Source organism: Silurus aristotelis (genome assembly GCF_946808225.1).
Source record: "Silurus aristotelis genome assembly, chromosome: 12".
NCBI lineage: Eukaryota > Metazoa > Chordata > Actinopteri > Siluriformes > Siluridae > Silurus > Silurus aristotelis.
Window position 1 is genome coordinate 7,740,839 of NC_139585.1, and position 19,298 is coordinate 7,760,136.

General features: G+C 36.3%; 2 long non-coding RNA genes across 2 annotated transcripts; both read left to right on the top strand.

Annotated features, from left to right (window-relative positions):
- Positions 1-571: 571 nt before the first annotated feature.
- On the top strand, positions 572-13,806 carry LOC310734534. The gene is made up of 3 exons (XR_014536056.1): positions 572-705; positions 821-1,081; positions 13,781-13,806. It is a non-coding gene; the product is annotated as an uncharacterized lncRNA (long non-coding RNA).
- LOC310734532 lies at positions 10,877-13,417 on the top strand. The gene is made up of 3 exons (XR_014536052.1): positions 10,877-11,131; positions 13,118-13,197; positions 13,314-13,417. It is a non-coding gene; the product is annotated as an uncharacterized lncRNA (long non-coding RNA).
- Positions 13,807-19,298: the final 5,492 nt, after the last annotated feature.

Sequence of the window (19,298 nt, forward strand, 5' to 3'; positions counted from 1 at the left end):
CAAACCTATAAAGGAACATGATTTATAAGTGTTTGAATGTGAGATATGATTGAAAATGCACTGATATTTTTAATTTCTGCCATCTCTCTGATGGATTACTTCCATTGAGAGCTCTTTTGACCACATTTTGGGATTCACAGAAACAGCTTCCAGACAGAAATGCCACACCTAAAATCAATTCCAGACCTTTTATCTGCTCAATTGATGATGGATTAATGAGGGAACAGCCCATGCAGCCCATGAAATAGCTTTAGAGGCAATTGTCCAAGAGGCAGCTACATATTAAGGAACTGTTATTCCTAAACTCTTCTTTAAATTTTGATGTGAATACCTGAGAATTACAGCAGAGAGTCTGCACTTTAAGCCCATATTAATGCTAATAATAAAATATAACTTTATTTTGAATATGTTTTGGTAAACAGCTAAAATAACAAAACTTGTTACTGTCCAAATATTTCTGGGCCTAACTGTGAATATTATATATGTTTATATAGTTTATACACATTTCTGTTTTTTGACAAGTTATACCATAGCAGCCTTGGATAACAATAGAAACACAAATATGTGTTGTTAATAAATCATATTTGTTTTAGTGATAAGTGGTGATTATGAGTTTCTACAAAAGAAAAGATGCCATGGATCAAATATATCTTCTTCACTGTGTGCTGATGTCAGTCCTGCTGATCACCGTCTATGGACAACCAAGTCAGTCAAATACTTTTGCCCTGATAAAGCACCACTAGACAATGAGTGTGTTACAAGAGTGTGTGTGTTTGTAATCTATCAGGGTATATAAACTCACATTTTTTGTTGTTTACAGATATCAACATAACCTGCCCGGACCAAAAAGGGACTGTTGGGAAATTGTTAAATCTAACCTGCAATGTTACACATTCAAGTATCTACCTAGGCCATATATTTAAACATAACGGTACCATGCTTCAAAATAAAATGCCTGTGAATGCCAATCACACATTTTATTACACGATTGCAAATGCAATAGTAAATGATAGCGGGAATTACACGTTTTGGATACAACTGAGTAGTGGATATAACATCGCCAATTTCACAGTGACTATAGGTACTTTCCCTTTTTTGTTTCATATGTTTATTTGTAAGTTTATTATGATTATTAGTTGTTTATTATTCTTATAATTATTAATATTATTATTATTCATTAAGTATTACATTTAACATTAATTAATTAATTAATTAATTAATTAATTATTCTTTTTGGACCATCAGAGCATAAACCACCTGAAACAGGTACTGTGTTCCTTTGCTTTACATTCCTTCATTTTTTTTAAGAATCATGGATAAAATCTTTAGTAAATTGCACAAATGTAGAGAGATGGTAGCTCAGTGGGTAAGGCATGGGACTTTGGATCAGAAGGTCATGTGTTTAATACCCTGCACCACCTTGTTGGCACCTTAACAAAGGCCCTTAATTTCAATATAATCTGTCCAGACTAAAACAAGGATTGTTTAGAAATCGTTAAATCTAACTTGCAGTAATCCATCTCTCTCTTTTTTTTTTTTTACACATAATGGTAGCATGTTTGGAAATAAATGCATATAATGTAAATAAATGTATGGGCAGGTTCGGATTGTTATTCTTGGATTATGCTCTGTTGCTGTCATTATTAATCTCTACACTTCTCCTTATAGATGACTGTGAATCTGTTTTATTTGCTATTATGGGTCTTGGGGTTTTAGAAATCATGATGACTTCTGTTTCTTTCACAGGTCTACCAGCTAAAGTCACAGCTGCAATTGTTGTGTCTCTTCTCGGTTTTTCTCTTATCACCATCACTATTTTAGTATGCCTATTTACTAACCTATGTGTCTATGCAAAGCTGCTTTGGGAACATATCTGTCGTTAAAAGCACTATACAAATAAAACTGAATTGATTTATTGCAATAAGCACCTATAGAAAGAGAAAAAACATTGCATTGTAGCACTACCTGTGATGTAGAAACCAACAATAATGACAATTACATTGAAATTTGAAATCTTTTTAAAATCCTTTCCAAATGTAAATATGAGGGGAAAAAAACTTGTGCGCAACCCTGTCTGTCATAAGTGCTTTTTTCCCCTTTTTTTAAATACATTTTTATTAATTGTTATATTATTATACATTAAATATATCAACTATTTTGAGATATTAAATATATTGCATGGCATACTAATCCATGGTTAATCACAAACTATGAATAGAATAAAATGATCTGACTGTGTTAGATCATTATTCTAGTTATAATCTTTTCCAGTATTGTCAATGTATTTTATACAAGAGCTGTATGAAATACAGTGGTGGTTTGCTACTGTACTGTAGCAAACCACCAAATAATAAATTGGAAAATTTGATGTAGTACATAAAATAAGCTGATTTAATGTACACCAAGGTCTATTTGTTTTCAACTTTGTTTTGCATGATGTGTTTTATATATAGATATAAATGTCTATTAACTAATAAACTGATAATAAATTAGACAGAATTTAACAGAATTTTGCTTTTTCTTCCATCAGTTCATCATATGTGAATGTATTTCCTTAATACTCACATTTAACAGCATTTTCTCTGAAAATCCTGTCCAACAGAATGAATTTGTCTGTTATTTACAGTACAACAATGTACAACAATTCTTTTTGGCCATTAATGATCTATAACTAAAAGGTAAGACATACTCAAATTTGTGCATTTGTTAAACCCCCCTACATTTTATATATCAGCAATTCAAAAGCACATGCTCTAATTCACTCTTCTTATTTAAACAAAGACACACTGATCATATTCAGTGATGCAATAATAAGCAAAATAGTCAAGTACTACATAGACATTTATACTCAGGGCATTCTACCAACACAGAAATTCCCACCCTCATCTGGAAACAATTCGGTCTGCTATTTTGATCAGGAAATTAACACCAGAATAGAACACGTGATATAAAACACTATACAGTTAACACTTGTTTTGTCACTATTAACTCTTATAAACACATTACATTAATACACTACTTTTTCAGAAAATGGGCAACACAAAATAATGTTAATGCACACAATTTCTACCAAACGTTCCTCGTGCTTAGTTGACCATCCGATTAGAATGTCTAAAAGTATATTTTCTAGTAACCTTTACTTCTTTAATATTCAATCATATGAACAATAAATTTTGTTAAAAATATACAATTTACCATAATATTTACAGGTTGTCTATAAAGTCTCTTTACAATAAAAAAAAAAAAAAATTACAAAGGCAAATGAAAAGACAGATATGTGGAAAATATTACAAAATGAGACGTATATATTTACGTTTTTTGTTTTTTTTGTTGCCTCATTTGATACACCTCTATAAGGGGTAGCCATTTTGTACGGGGTTCATTAACAGTACCTTATTCATTAACAGGTTACCTGAAATACACAAATGAAATGTGATTAAAAACTTTGATAACCACTGAGTACATAGAATAAATCTAATTAAGATATATCATCAATTGCCTTTGTAATAAAATGTTGAGAGTTATTTTTACACACACACACACACATATATATATATATATATATATATATATATATATATATATATATATATATATATATATGTGTGTAAAGATAACTCTAAGTTATAAAATAACACAATATAGAGCTCTCTTTATTATATATATATATATATATATATATATATATACATTCATTCACTCCCGCTTATCTGTAATTCGGGTCGCGGGGGCAGCAGTGTAAGCAGGCCCCCGCCTTCGACTGCTGCCCAATCCTCACAGCACCGTCCCTTACGGTCCCTCCTGCAGGTGGTGAGCCCATGGGAAGGCGGCCCCACGTCACGCCGATTTCACGGACCTTGATATTTCGCTCGTAAGGGACCCCCGGAACATAGAGGGTTAAGGGTCTTGCTCAAGGGCCCAAGGGTGGCAGCTTGCCGATACCGGGGCTTGAACCCCAGACCTTCCGATCGCCAACCCAGCGCCCTAACCGCTGGAGCCACCTCTCTCTCTATCTCTATCTCTATCTCTATATATATATATATATATATATATATATATATATATATATATATATATATATATATATATATATATATATATATATATATATATATATATATATATATATATATATATAGGGAGAGTGGTGGCTCCAGCGGTTAAGGCGCTCGGTTGCCGATCGGATATATATATACACATACAGTGGGTACGGAAAGTATTCAGACCCCCTTAAATTTTTCACTCTTTGTTATATTGCAGCCATTTGCTAAAATCATTTAGGTTCATTCTTCTTCCTCATGAATGTACACATACCACCCCATACTGACAGAAAAACACAGAATTGTTGACATTGTTACACTAATACAGCCAGGAGTCTTTTTGGGAAAGATGCAACAAGTCTTTCACACCTGGATTTGGGGATCCTCTGCCATTCCTCCAGATCCTCTCCAGTTCTGTCAGGTTGGATGGTAAACGTTGGTGGACAGCCATTTTTAGGTCTCTCCAGAGATGCTCAATTGGGTTTAAGTCAGGGCTCTGGCTGGTCCATTCAAGAACAGTCACGGAGTTGTTGTGAAGCCACTCCTTCGTTATTTTAGCTGTGTGCTTAGGATCATTGTCTTGTTGGAAGGTAAACCTTTGGCCCAGTCTGAGGTCCAGAGCACTCTGGAGAAGGTTTTTGTCCAGGATATCCCTGTACTTGGCCGCATTCATCTTTCCCTCGATTGCAACCAGTCGTCTTGTCCCTGTAGCTGAAAAACACCTGCACAGCATGATGCTGCCACCACCATGCTTCACTGTTGGGACTGTATTTTACCGGTGATGAGCAGTGCCTGGTTTCCTCCACACATACCGCTTAGAATTAAGGCCAAAAAGTTCTATTTTGGTCTCATCAGACCAGAGAATCTTATTTCTCACCATCTTGGAGTCCTTCAGGTGTTTTTTTAGCAAACTCCATGCGGGCTTTCATGTGTCTTACACTGAGGAGAGGCCTCCGTCGGGCCACTCTGCCATAAAGCCCCGACTGGTGGAGGGCTGCAGTGATGGTTGACTTTCTACAACTTTCTCCCATCTCCTGACTGCATCTCTGGAGCTCAGCCACAGTGATCTTTGGGTTCTTCTTTACCTCTCTCACCAAGGCTCTTCTCCCCCGATAGCTCAGTTTGGACGGACGGCCAGCTCTAGGAAGAGTTCTGGTCGTCCCAAACGTCTTCCATTTGAGGATTATGGAGGCCACTGTGCTCTTAGGAACCTTAAGTGCAGCAGAAATCTTTTTGTAACCTTGGCCAGATCTGTGCCTTGCCACAATTCTGTCTCTGAGCTCTTCAGGCAGTTCCTTTGACCTCATGATTCTCATTTGCTCTGACATGCATTGTGATCTGGAAGGTCTTATATAGACAGGTGTGTGGCTTTCCTAATCAAGTCCAATCAGTATAATCAAACACAGCTGGACTCAAATGAAGGTGTAGAACCATCTCAAGGATGATCAGAAGAAATGGAAAGCACCTGAGTTAAATATATTAGTGTCACAGCAAAGGGTCTGAATACTTAGGACCATGTGATATTTAAGTTTTTCTTTTTTAATAAATCTGCAACAATGTCAACAATTCTGTGTTTTTCTGTCAATATGGGGAGCTGTGTGTACATTCATGAGGAAGAAGAATGAACTTAAATGATTTTAGCAAATGGCTGCAATATAACAAAGAGTGAAAAATGTAAGGGGGTCTGAATACTTTCCGTACCCACTGTATATAATAAATAAAGAGAGATCTATATTGTGTTATTTTTATACTTTAGGACATTCCAATTTTACCCGGGCAATGGCAGGAGACTTTACTATAAATACAATTATTAAATCATTCTCACTTATTAATATGTATTGAGATGAATTAATAAAACTTTATACTAGGTTTAAAGACTAGGTTTAGACTTTTAATCAGGTTGGGGCATACTGTGAATATAAAAAAGTCTACACACCCTTATGAAACTGCAGAAATAACAAAAACATAAATGTCATTGTGATTAAGATCCTATTAGTTTATTAGACTTTAGAATTTGATCTCACTTTTCTTTTGCATAGGGATGTTCTGTGATGGCTCTTTTTAGATTCCATACGAAGGTTTTCGATGGGATTGGGGTCTAGGCTCTGACTGGGCCATTCCATGACTTAGATTATCATTTTCTGAAGCCACGTCTTTGTTTATTTTGATGAAAAAGTCATTGTCTTAGTAAAATATGAAATTTCTCTTCATTTTCAACTTTTTGACAGAGGCTTCGTGTCAAAATATCTTGATATTTAGAGCTACTCGTTTTTCCATCTATCTTGACAAGTGCCCCTGACAAGCTAAAGAGAAGCAGTCCTAAAGCTTAATGACTTGTGCAGAATACAGAAAATAGTAGTCACATGAATGGAATGACCAGTACCTGCAGAAATTCTTGTAGTTTCTTCAGTTTTGCTTTTGGTTTCTTGGTATCTTCCCTGATATGTTTTCACTTCATCCTCTCATCAACTTTGGAGGGTCGTCCTGATCAATGTCTCTGTGGTGCCACATTTTCTCCTTTGATGATCGTTTTGACAGTGTTCCATAGTACGTTCAGTGCCTTTGATATTCATTTATATACCTTTCCTGATTGGTATATTTCAACAGTTAAGTTTCTTAGACAATTCTTTGAGGCCAATGGCTTTTAGTAGAATGAAACCCTAAACATTGAAACAAATACACAGCAACAGCTGACTTTTATATAGTTTTAATCAGAATCACTTTAATATAGATGGCAGGTGAATTCTATTTACCTACATGCCTCATTTGAATGTGACTGGTTGATTCCCAGATTATTGAAATGTGTGCAGAGTTATGCAATCAGGGTTTTTTTTATTTCACATTTTCCAAATTATAATCTTTTTTATTTTAGAATTTTGTTAAAAGACCACGTTAAAGATGTAACAATTATAATATTTATGTTGTCATTTAGGTGTTTATATATATATATATATATATATATAAAAAAAAAAACAGCTGTACAGTTTCAGCTGTAGCTATAGGGAGCAGTGTGGTTCTTTTTCTCTCTTAGCTAGGCAGTTTCTTTGTTCAACCGATATACATGTTCAAATGTTCAGTGTAGGCTTCCTATAAAATGTCAGTAAAACATGAAAATAAAATACCTTGCTTTAATCTGATTAACTTTTTTTTACAACCAGAATATATATATATACAGTGAGGAAAATAAGTATTTGAACACCCTGCTATTTTGCAAGTTCTCCCACTTAGAAATCATGGAGGAGGTCTGAAATTGTCATCGTAGGTGCATGTCCACTGTGAGAGACATAATCTAAAAAAAAAAAAAACAGAAATCACAATATATGATTTTTAAACTAGTTATTTGTATGATACAGCTGCAAATAAGTATTTGAACACCTGTCTATCAGCTAGAATTCTGACCCTCAATGATCTGTTAGTCTGCCTTTAAAATGTCCACCTCCACTACATTTATTATCCTAAATTAGATGCACCTGTTCGAGGTCGTTAGCTGCATAAAGACACCTGTCCACCCCATACAATCAGTAAGAATCCAACTACTAACATGGCCAAGACCAAAGAGCTGTCCAAAGACACTAGAGACAAAATTGTACACCTTCACAAGGCTGGAAAGGGCTACGGGGAAATTGCCAAGCAGCTTGGTGAAAAAAGGTCCACTGTTGGAGCAATCATTAGAAAATGGAAGAAGCTAAACATGACTGTCAATCTCCCTCGGACTGGGGCTCCATGCAAGATCTCACCTCGTGGGGTCTTAATGACCCTAAGGAAGGTGAGAAATCAGCCCAGAACTACACGGGAGGAGCTGGTCAATGACCTGTAAAGAGCTGGGACCACCATTTCCAAGGTTACTGTTGGTAATACACTAAGACGTCATGGTTTGAAATCATGCATGGCATGGAAGGTTCCCCCTGCTTAAACCAGCACATGTCCAGGCACGTCTTAAGTTTGCCAATGACCATTTGGATGATCCAGAGGAGTCATGGGAGAAAGTCATGTGGTCAGATGAGACCAAAATAGAACTTTTGGGTCATAATTCCACTAAACCTGTTTGGAGGAAGAAGAATGATGAGTACCATCCCAAGAACACCATCCCTACTGTGAAGCATGGGGGTGGTAGCATCATGCTTTGGGGGTGTTTTTCTGCACATGGGACAGGGCGACTGCACTGTATTAAGGAGAGGATGACCGGGGCCATGTATTGCGAGATTTGGGGGAACAACCTCCTTCCCTCAGTTAGAGCATTGGAGATGGGTCAAGGCTGGGTCTTCCAACATGACAATGACCCGAAGCACACAGCCAGGATAACCAAGGAGTGGCTCTGTAAGAAGCATATTAAGGTTCTGGCGTGGTCTAGCCAGTCTCCAGACCTAAACCCAATAGAGAATCAGTTCGCAGTGTGTGCAAACCTGGTGAAAAACTACAGGAAACGTTTGACCTCTGTATTTGCAAACAAAGGCTACTGTACCAAATATTAACATTGACTTTCTCAGGTGTTCAAATACTTATTTGCAGCTGTATCATACAAATAAATAGTTAATAAATCATACATTGTGATTTCTGGATTTTTTTTTTTTTAGATTATGTCTCTCACAGTGGACATAAAGTGGAGAACTTGCAAAATAGCAGGGTGTTCAAATACTTATTTTCCTCACTGTATATATATATATATATATACAGTGAGGAAAATAAGTATTTGAACACCTGGCTATTTTGCAAGTTCTCTCACTTAGAAATCATGGAGGGGTCTGACATTGTCATCGTAGGTGCATGTCCACTGTGAGAGACATAATCTAAAAAAAAAAATCCAGAAATCACAATGTATGATTTTTTAACTATTTATTTTTATGATACAGCTGCAAATAAGTATTTGAACACCTGAGAAAGTCAATGTTAATATTTGGTACAGGAGCCTTTGTTTGCAATTACAGAGGTCAAACGTTTCCTGTAGTTTTTCACCAGGTTTGCACACACTGCAGGAGGGATTTTGGCCCACTCCTCCACACAGATCTTCTCTAGATCAGTCAGGTTTCTGGCCTGTCGCTGAGAAACACGGAGTTTGAGCTCCCTTCAAAGATTCTCTATTGGGTTTAGGTCTGGAGACTGGCTAGGCCACAGCAGAACCTTGATATGCTTCTTACAGAGCCACTCCTTGGTTATCCTGGCTGTGTGCTTCATGTCATTGTCATGTTGGAAGACCCAGCCTCGATCCATCTTCAATGCTCTAACTGAGCGAAGGAGGTTGTTCCCCAAAATCTCGCAATACATGGCCCCGTTCATCCTCTCCTTAATACAGTGCAGTCGCCCTGTCCCATGTGCAGAAAAACACCCCCCAAAGCATGATGCTACCACCCCCATGCTTCACAGTAGGGATGGTGTTCTTGGGATGGTACTAATCATTCTTCTTCCTCCAAACAGGTTTAGTGGAATTATGACCCAAAAGTTCTATTTTGGTCTCATCTGACCACATGACTTTCTCCCATGACTCCTCTGGATCATCCAAATGGTCATTGGCAAACTTAAGACGTGCTTGGACATGTGCTGGTTTAAGCAGGGAAACCTTCCGTGCCATGCATGATTTCAAACCATGACGTCTTAATGTATTACCAACAGTAACCTTGGAAACGGTGGTCCCAGCTCTTTTCAGGTCATTGACCTGCTCCTCCCATGTAGTTCTGGGCTGATTTCTCACCTTCCTTAGGATCATTGAGACCCCACGAGGTAAGATCTTGCATGGAGCCCCAGACCGAGGGAGATTGACAGTCATGTTTAGCTTCTTCCATTTTCTAATGATTGCTCCAACAGTGGACCTTTTTTCACCAAGCTGCTTGGCAATTTCCCCGTAGCCCTTTCCAGCCTTGTGGAGGTGTACAATTTTGTCTCTAGTGTCTTTGGACAGCTCTTTGGTCTTGGCCATGTTAGTAGTTGAATTCTTACTGATTGTATGGGGTGGACAGGTGTCTTTATGCAGCTAACGACCTCAAACAGGTGCATCTAATTTAGGATACTAAATGTAGTGGAGGTGGACATTTTAAAGGCAGACTAACAGGTCTTTGAGGGTCAGAATTCTAGCAGATAGACAGGTGTTCAAATACTTATTTGCAGCTGTATCATACAAATAAATAGTTTAAAAATCATACATTGTGATTTCTGGATTTTTTTTTTAGATTATGTCTCTCACAGTGGACATGCACCTACGATGACAATTTCAGACCTCCTCCATGATTTCTAAGTGGGAGAACTTGCAAAATAGCAGGGTGTTCAAATACTTATTGTCCTCACTGTATATATATATATATATATATATATATATATATATATATATATATATATATATATATATATATTTTTTTTTTTTTTTTTTTTTTTTTTTTTTTACCAAATTGTTATTGTACAGTATGAACTGCAACAATTATCTGACCTTTAATTTTTTTTTATTATTATTATTCAAAATATAATATTTTAAATATATATTTTAATATAATATTTTTATTATTCAAAAGTTTGCATTTAAGCTTGTAGACACAGTGTGATCGAAATGGTTGTGCTCTGGGAATTTCCTAGACATCATGCCAGGGGAAACCAGAGGTTCTTTTAACACAGGACTGGACCAAGAAATATTAAAACATTAAAATGCAGTTATGAAGTATGATTTTATGCAGTATATTATTTAGGTGTTTCCTAAAGTGTTCCAAAACATATTTAATATTGTAAATATTGTTTGTATCAGCAAGTTATTTCAAGTAAACCGTATATTATGTATACTATATATTTATGTGTGGGTGTGTCAGTGGGTGGGAGGGAGGTGGAGTAAACCTAATTCCTCTGAGGGTGAGGTGTAACTGGAGCTCTTTCTGAGCGCTATAAATGTTGATTGGATTTGTGTGTGCATTGCTTAAACGTTCCTTAGCATTTGTAAAAAATTTTCCCAGTGATTTTCCTTGTTAGGCAACATATATGAAAAAAACAGTTTCGTGAGAGTTTGATGGAAATGTCACCAGAGCAATTTGCTTTAATGTGAACCTTTGGAGAGCAGAGGAAATGAGCAGAGGCAAGAAGGAATAAACATTGCCGTGAAGTCTCAACACTCAGGATCTGTAAGTAATGAGTTTGCAGCCGGCTGGTCTGCTTTTTCTACATGAAGCATTTAAGTGGAGTAGCCACATGGGTGCACTGCTTATTTAGAAATAATGTGTGGTCACAGATCATTAACATTTATATTCATAGCATTTGGCAGATGCCACTAGACAGAGAGTTTACAAAAGTGCAACAAAGTCTCTATCAGCAGAAATAATATAATGCTTTTTAGTAGATGCAATATATTACCATATAGTCAGACAGATAACATATTGCACTGCATTGCATTCATTTTACCCTGAAAGATGATGGCACCAGTGAGCATTGATGCAGTGCAGGATGAGAAGTTCACAAACAAAAGTGGGTACTGGTCTGTTTTTTTGCTTTGTCGACCATCAAATATTTGTATTGAGAACTTCAGAAGGATCTAAACAGGTGCAGCTGAATTCTGGATTAGTTGCAGAAGGCTGAATGTTTAGTGAAAGTAAAAGTCGAATATAAATAAAACAACATATAAACAAACTCCCCGGGTAGTAAACAAACCATCTTGTAAACAAACCATCTCTCATGAGACTGCAAATATATATAATATATATATTCGCTATAAACTAGTTAGTATTTGCAATCTCATGTTTCTGTAAGATGGTCCACTTTAAAGTAGGAGTGTAAAAATATTGGAGGTTGTTCTGTGAAACTTAAGGAAACATGTCATGTCAGCACAGGATCCTAAAAAGAAAAGAGTAATACTTTTTAATTACTGTTTTATATCTGAGGTATTCAGAGTTGATTTCTCCAGGATTGGAATAACACTTGTTTGCTTGAATGCAGTGGGGACATATTACATAGCAATAAATGGTAGTAGTATTGTGAGAGGGACCATAGTGTGTACAGTAACTACAACTTACTGAAGCATGGAGTTGGATAATGATGGGTAACTACAAATAAGTAACACAGTGGAGCTGATTTCATCAGTATTTGGTTTATTTTGTAGTTGGGTCAGTTAGAAGATCAAATTAAATGTACCCAACTTTCTGTGATTCCGAAGGTATTACTTTCACTACATTTGCATTTTCTTTATTTCGCCAGCCAAATATTTAGAAACCCTTTTCACAATCAGAACAGCTGTGTTTTGAAATCTCTCCAGATATCAGCCATTGGAAACCCAAAAACCATTTCAAATGCAATGACTGAGAACCGTACCAGGTTTATTAACAGGAACTGAGTACCCCATGCAATACTTGGAATGATTTTTGTTTGGCAAACTTATGAAGAGAGAAACGAGAAACAGACACAGTCTCTAGAATATTTTAAAGTCTTGGGTTCATATGGGCACATTCTGATCATTTTACAGACTTTAAATGATTGTGTAACAGCAGACCTAATGCCTTTGTTTATATCACTGAAACATCAGTGGAATAAAAAGGGAGAAAGTTTTATCAGATAATCAAGAGAAAGGAAACATCTCATCGGAATTCTCATTAATGTTCATTAAAGCACTGGCAGGGTCGGCTACTGTTCATTTGTTCAGGCTGCTTTTAGAAAAACAGTAATATTTTGCTTTCAGAACTATTGCTGTACAACCTAACATATTTAAACCATTTCAAGAAAGCTACAGAAGCCAAATCCAATTAATACCTTCGGTTTTAACACACTACCACACTACAGCTATTCACAAGTCACAAGTTTAAATCCCACCACAACTAATTTTCCACTGTGGCTCCCTTGAGCGAGGTCCTTAACCCACACCTGCACAGTTGTTTTAAAGAGATAATTGCAAGTCGCTTTGGATAGGGGTATCTGCCAAATGCCACAAATGTTATAGAACTGAATTCAATAACTCAGAATAAATATATAATAAACACATTACAGACATCATTAGAATTCTGTTTTTACTCTGCAATTAATATATTAAAATGTAATATAAAACATGAATATGTGTTTTGAATGAATCACATTTTTTCTATACCAGTATAGTGATGTGTAATAATCATGTGTTGTTCCAAAAGGAAAGATGCCATGGATCAAATATATCTTCTTTACTGTGTGCTGATGTCAGTCCTGCTGATCACCGTCTATGGAGAACCAAGTCAGTCAAATACTTTTGCCCTGATAAAGCACCACTAGACAAATTGTCTGTTACAAGAGTGTGTGTTTGTAATCTATCAGGCTTTATTAACTCACACTTTTTGTTGTTTTTTACAGATATCAACATAACCTGCCCGGACCAAAAAGGGACTGTTGGGGAATCGTTAAATCTAACCTGCAGTGTTACACATTCAAGTATCTACCAAGGCCATATATTAACATGGGTCACATGTTAACATTTCTGAACCACATTGCTGGTCCCTTAAGCAAGGCTCTTAATCCTCAGTTACTCAGTTTTATAAATGAAATCATTGTAAATCACCCTGAATGAGGGCATCTGCCAAATGCTGTGAATGTAAACATGTGATACGTGCTGCTAAATTCCACATCTTTTTTTTTTTTTTTTTTTTACAGCATTCACCAATTAAGTGTAGTGTATTAATTAAAAGTACAATGTGTAATCGTCTTACATCTTTATATTTGGTTATAATAGTGATAGGGATAATGGCATCTGTCACATTCTGTAAATGTCAATGTAAACATATAATAAGTGCAGTGAAATACTATATTTATTCTTTTCACAGAAGACAAGAATTCACAACCAGGTATATTCCTTTATTTTGATTTTGTTTAATAGGTGATCATCCTACATGTTTATAGCTGGTTATAATAGTGAAATTAGCTATTTAACAAGACACATTTTGACCAATATTCACTTCATTTTTGATTTGTGGCAGCACATTTTCCCTTTATTACAGCATTAAGTCTTTGTCAATAATTCTACAGTATAGTAACTTTACACATCTAGACTTTGTTTAATAAAAGTAAAATGCGTGATCGTCTTACATCTTTGTATTTGGTTATAAATGTGAAGTCCCCCTGAATAAGGTCATCTGTCAAATTCTGTAATTGTCATTGTAAACATATGATAAATGCAGTGAAACTTCATATCATTCATTCTTCCCACAGGAGTCAATAATTCAGAAAAAAGTTATAGTGTATTACTTTACTGTGACTTTGTCTTTGTTCTACATGTTTATAGTTGGTATAATAGTGAAATTTGATATTTAACAAGACAAATATTGACCAATATTTACTAAATTTGAGTTAATGTTTTTTTATTTTGATTCAGGAGAGATAAAATCATCCAGAAGTGAGTAATTTTGCTATCTTTAAGTTCTAGAATTAGCTTTATGTTTACTTTTAGTTCTTATCTGTGGTCAAATTATATATTTTTAAATGACAAATGCTAATTGTATGTGCAGGTTTTACATAAATATATCCCCTTCATGTTTATTCTGTTTTCGATCTAGTGCATTTACTACTATTACTATTATTAATTTCCACACTTCTCCTTACAGATGATTGTAAATGTGTTTGATTTGCTATTAAGGATTGTAATGTAGGTTTTACAAAACCTACAAAAACATGATGACTTCTGTTAAATGCGGGATCGTCTTACATCTTTATATTTTGCTGTCATTACCCAATTTGATTTGCTATTAGGGATTGTGATGTAGGTTTACAAAACGTGATGACTTCTGTTTCTCTTACAGATCAAGTCACAGTTGCGGTTGTTATGTTTCTTCTTGCTCTTTCTCTTATCACAGTCACTGTTGTAGTATGCACCTATAGGAAAATAAAGAAAGGAGTGCAGTGTATCGCTAACCATGATGTAGAAACATACAGTGATGATGAAAATTACCGCTAAAATTAGAGATTTTTTTTCTCTTTTAAAATCTCAGAACAGGATGTAAGAAAAAAGGTGATTTATTTACTATATGTACAAAACTATGTTTATGTGTGATTAAAATGTTTGTTCCTTTTTTTATTAATGCCAATAAAAATATATTTTAAACATTTATATATATTATATTATATATATATATATTACATTTATAATATTATATATTAATCACTGGGTGATGGAAAATATATTTTAAACTGTGAATAAAATGGATCATTTTTGTCTAGCTGAATGTTTTTCTTTAATATATTTTGTTACTGTGTGTGTGTGTGTGCGTGCGTGTATATCTCACACGCACGCACGCACACACACACACACACACACACACACACACATATATATATATATATATATATATATATATATATATATATATATATATATATATATATATATATATACACAGCGGGGAAAATAAGTATTTCACACATCAGTAAGGGGATTTCTAAGTGGGCTATTGACACAAAATTTCTACAAGATGTAGCCATCAAGCTAAATATTGAATTCGTACAAAGAAATCAGAACATTTAAGTATACAAGTTGAGTCATAATAAATAAAGTGTAATGACACAGGGAATAAGTATTGAACATATGAAGATAACAAGGTGCAAAATGGCAAAGAAAGCCAGGAGATCACCTGAAATCTGTCATTATTGAGAGAAAAACCCTGCCACCTATCAGTACTAATTTATATCAGCTGCTTTAGTCCTAATTGGTGGCCTATAAAGGCTTCTCATTACCCAGGAGGCACACAGGAAAGACTTCATGAAGGGTAAAAGCAAAGAACTCTCTCAGGATCTTCGTAATCTTATCGTTGAAAAGCATTTTGATAGGAATGGTTATAGGCGCATTTCCAGAATGCTGAATGTTCATGTGAGCACTGTGGGGGCCGGAAATGGAAAGAGCATCAGTTCACCATAAACCGGCCACGATCAGGTGCTCCACGTAAGATCCCTGTCCGAGGAGTCCAAAGAATAATCAGGAAAGTTTGCCAAGATCCAAGAACCACTCGGGTAGAACTTCAGGAAGACCTTGCATCAGTAGGTACTGTTGTTTCAAAGAAAACTATAAGCAATGCACTGAACCACCATGGCATCCATGCATGCTCACCACGCAAGACTCCATTGCTGAACAAAAAGCATGTTGAGGCTCGGTTAAAGTTTGCGAAAAAGCATTTGGAGAAGCTTGTGGATTATTGGGAGACTATAGTATGGTCAGATAAAAGCAAAATTGAACTTTTTGGCAGTCATTCTACACACCATGTTTGGAGAAGAAATGGCACTGCCTACCACCCCAAGAACACCATACTAACAGTTAGGTTTGGGGGTGGAGGCATCATGGTTTGAGGCTGCTTTTCAGCAAGGAGTACTGGCAGACTTCATATTATTGAAGGCAGGATGAATGGAGAAATGTACCGGGACATTCTGCATAAAAATCTGCTGCCATCTACCAGAAAGCTGAAAATGAAAAGAGGGTGGACATTTCAGCAAGACAATGATCCCAAACACAAGGCCAAGAACACAAAGAAGTGGTTTCAAAGAAAGTAAATCAAGTTGCTTGAACGGCCCAGTCAATCACCTGACCTAAATCCCATTGAAAATCTATGGAGAGAACTGTAGATCAAAGTTCATAAAAAAGGCCCAAGGAACCTTCAAGATTTAAAGACCATTTGTGTGAAAGAATAGGCCAGAATCACTCCTCAGCAATGCAGACGAGTGGTCTCTCCATACAAGAGGCGTCTAGAAGCTGTAATCACCAACAAAGGCTTTTCTATGTGACCGAATGAATGAGGCGCGGGTGGTGATTGACACTCCTGACCACCAATCAGTAGTGAGCAGGCACTATTTAGAGCGGGTTGGTTTGAGACTGGCATGCGTCACGTCCGTATCCTCCCCTTTTGTGGTTGCTATAGTGATTTCAGGTATGTGCTGTTAGTATGTAGCGTTGACTAATTAGTTTTTCTTTGCTCGTTGCACTAATGGCTCGTTTGTGTATCCTTAGCCTGTCTTTTCAGTGTGTGTCCCTGTTGGATGCTGTTTTGGATCTGTTTACTGCCCTCCCTGCAGGTATGAGGAAGTTGTTTAGCAATGTTTAGCTTTAACGTGGGTCGGGTGGCGTGAGTAATGTGCAGTCCTTGAACTTCAGTTTAACAGCAGGTTATTTGAAGGCTGCGTATCCTGAGCGGTGAATTGATTCTCAGGAACTCATCTATCCGCGTTTGGTAAGTTGTTTGGGTTTGTTAGGGGGAATTACGGCATGTATTCGTGCAATTACTTATCATTTATATCTTGTATCATCGTTTGTATTATAGGATCCTCCTTTTTCGTCCTGGGTGATTATTGCTGCGATTCGACTTTCCCTCGCTGCGCGCCGAGTGAACAACCTCGGCTTACAACTATTTAAAAAGGGGACTTCTGCTGCCGCCGTTTGGCTTTTGTGATTTGTTTAAACTGGTATTGTCTGGCCTACTATGGGGTCGAGCAACATGCAAGTATCGGGGCTGGTTTAAGACCGACGCGTCCGCTCCTTTGTTTAGTTTTGTTTCCCTCAAACTTTTGACAGTTTTTCATTGTTTTTCTTTTTAAGAGGTGTATATGGTGAATTATATTGGGCTTCGTCGACCGTCCATCGTATTACGGTGGAATTGTGACCTTAATTCGCTTTTTCCTTTCTTTTTGTCTGAGATTTATTCTGCTTTTGGTTTCTTTCAGGAGCTGGGGTCCCACGGGTGAAATGTCTTTGGTGCTATTCCGACGTTTGCCGTGCGACATTTTTTAACGTGTATGAGTGGGTGCTCTGAGTTCACGGTGAGGTGTGCTTTTTGATAATTAGTGCTGATCACTCCGGTGGGTAACCCCAGCCCTGTATTTAATGATTCTATTTTGTTTTGCTTATTTGGAAATTGTGTAAATTAGTGGTTTTAATATTTTGTCTATTTTTATTTGTGTAATTGTCATCGGACCGTTTTCACCAGTGAGAACATTTTCTTTTTGTTTTATTTTCAATCCAAGTTTTTAATAAACCATGTATTTTTATACGATGCCTACGTTTCCTGCCTACACTTACTGATAAGGGAATCGAACTTGTGTGCTCTAATAAACTTTGGGGTTTACTTCTAATTCCTGGGTGTAACCCTCCCAGGTGGCGTAGTCGAATTGGTCAAGTAGATAAATTTGAGCTTGGGTGTGACGAGCTGTTCAGCTCTCGGCCCCCACCCTCGCGCCACATTCACAAAGTATTGAATAAAGTGTGTTCAATACTTATTCCCTGTGTTATTTCACTTTATTTATTATGACTCAACTTGTATACTTAAATGTTCTGATTTCTTTGTATGACTTCAATATTTGGCTTGATGGCTACAGCTGGTGGAAATTAGAAATCCCCTTACTGATAAAAATGCTGATGTGTCAAATACTTTTCCCCACTGTATATATACAGTAATCCACAGTTTATCGCAGTGGTTCCTTTCCGAAACCGCCCACAATTAACAAAATAAAAAACGCGATAAACAGATGCCACCCCAAAAAGGCTTTCCGTTTTTTTCCTTTTTTTATAGCTTGAACCGTAAATCATCTTGCACAAACTTTAAACACACACAAAAAAAATTTGTACGAATATATCAAGATGAATTTTGTGTAAATTTGTAGAAACTATCACATTTATAGTTAGTACATGTACAGTATACAGTTCTGTAGTAGCGTAGCCTATGCATAGTTTCTTTACTTGTTTATTGGTTGAATTCAATTCATTTTTATTTATATAGCGCTTTTAACAATGAACATTGTCTCAGCAGCTTTACACAGGTAATGTGGTGATAAAAAATGAATATGTTCTTTATAAGCGTGAGGTTTGTCCCTGATGAGCAAGCCGGTGGCAACTGGGGCAAGGAAAAACTACCCGAGATGGCATAAGGAAGAAACCTTGAGAGGAACCAGACTCAAGAGGAACCCATCCTTAACTGGGTTCCACCGAATGTCCATTTATTGACATGTCCTATTACTTTCTGTATTTTACAGTTTTAACATTTTACTTTGTTTAATAATTGTATTAATATTTCATTATTTCAACATAAAACTCCATAAAAACAATTCCCTATAAGTTTTTTGGTCTATCGTGCTATCCGGGAGAGACCAAGAAAATCAGCCAAACTAATTAGTTATGGGCAAATGCAATTCCACGATAATCCGAGATTTGAGCCATGATAAAGCAGGGGATTCCTGTAATTCTGAAATCTGAAAAGTTTTTTTCCTCATTCTTTGATCAACTTTGTGGTGGGCAGACATGGCAGCAAACATCTTTGTCAATATCTTTATCTGAAATTCACTGAAATTTTCTAATATATTCCATAAATCCTG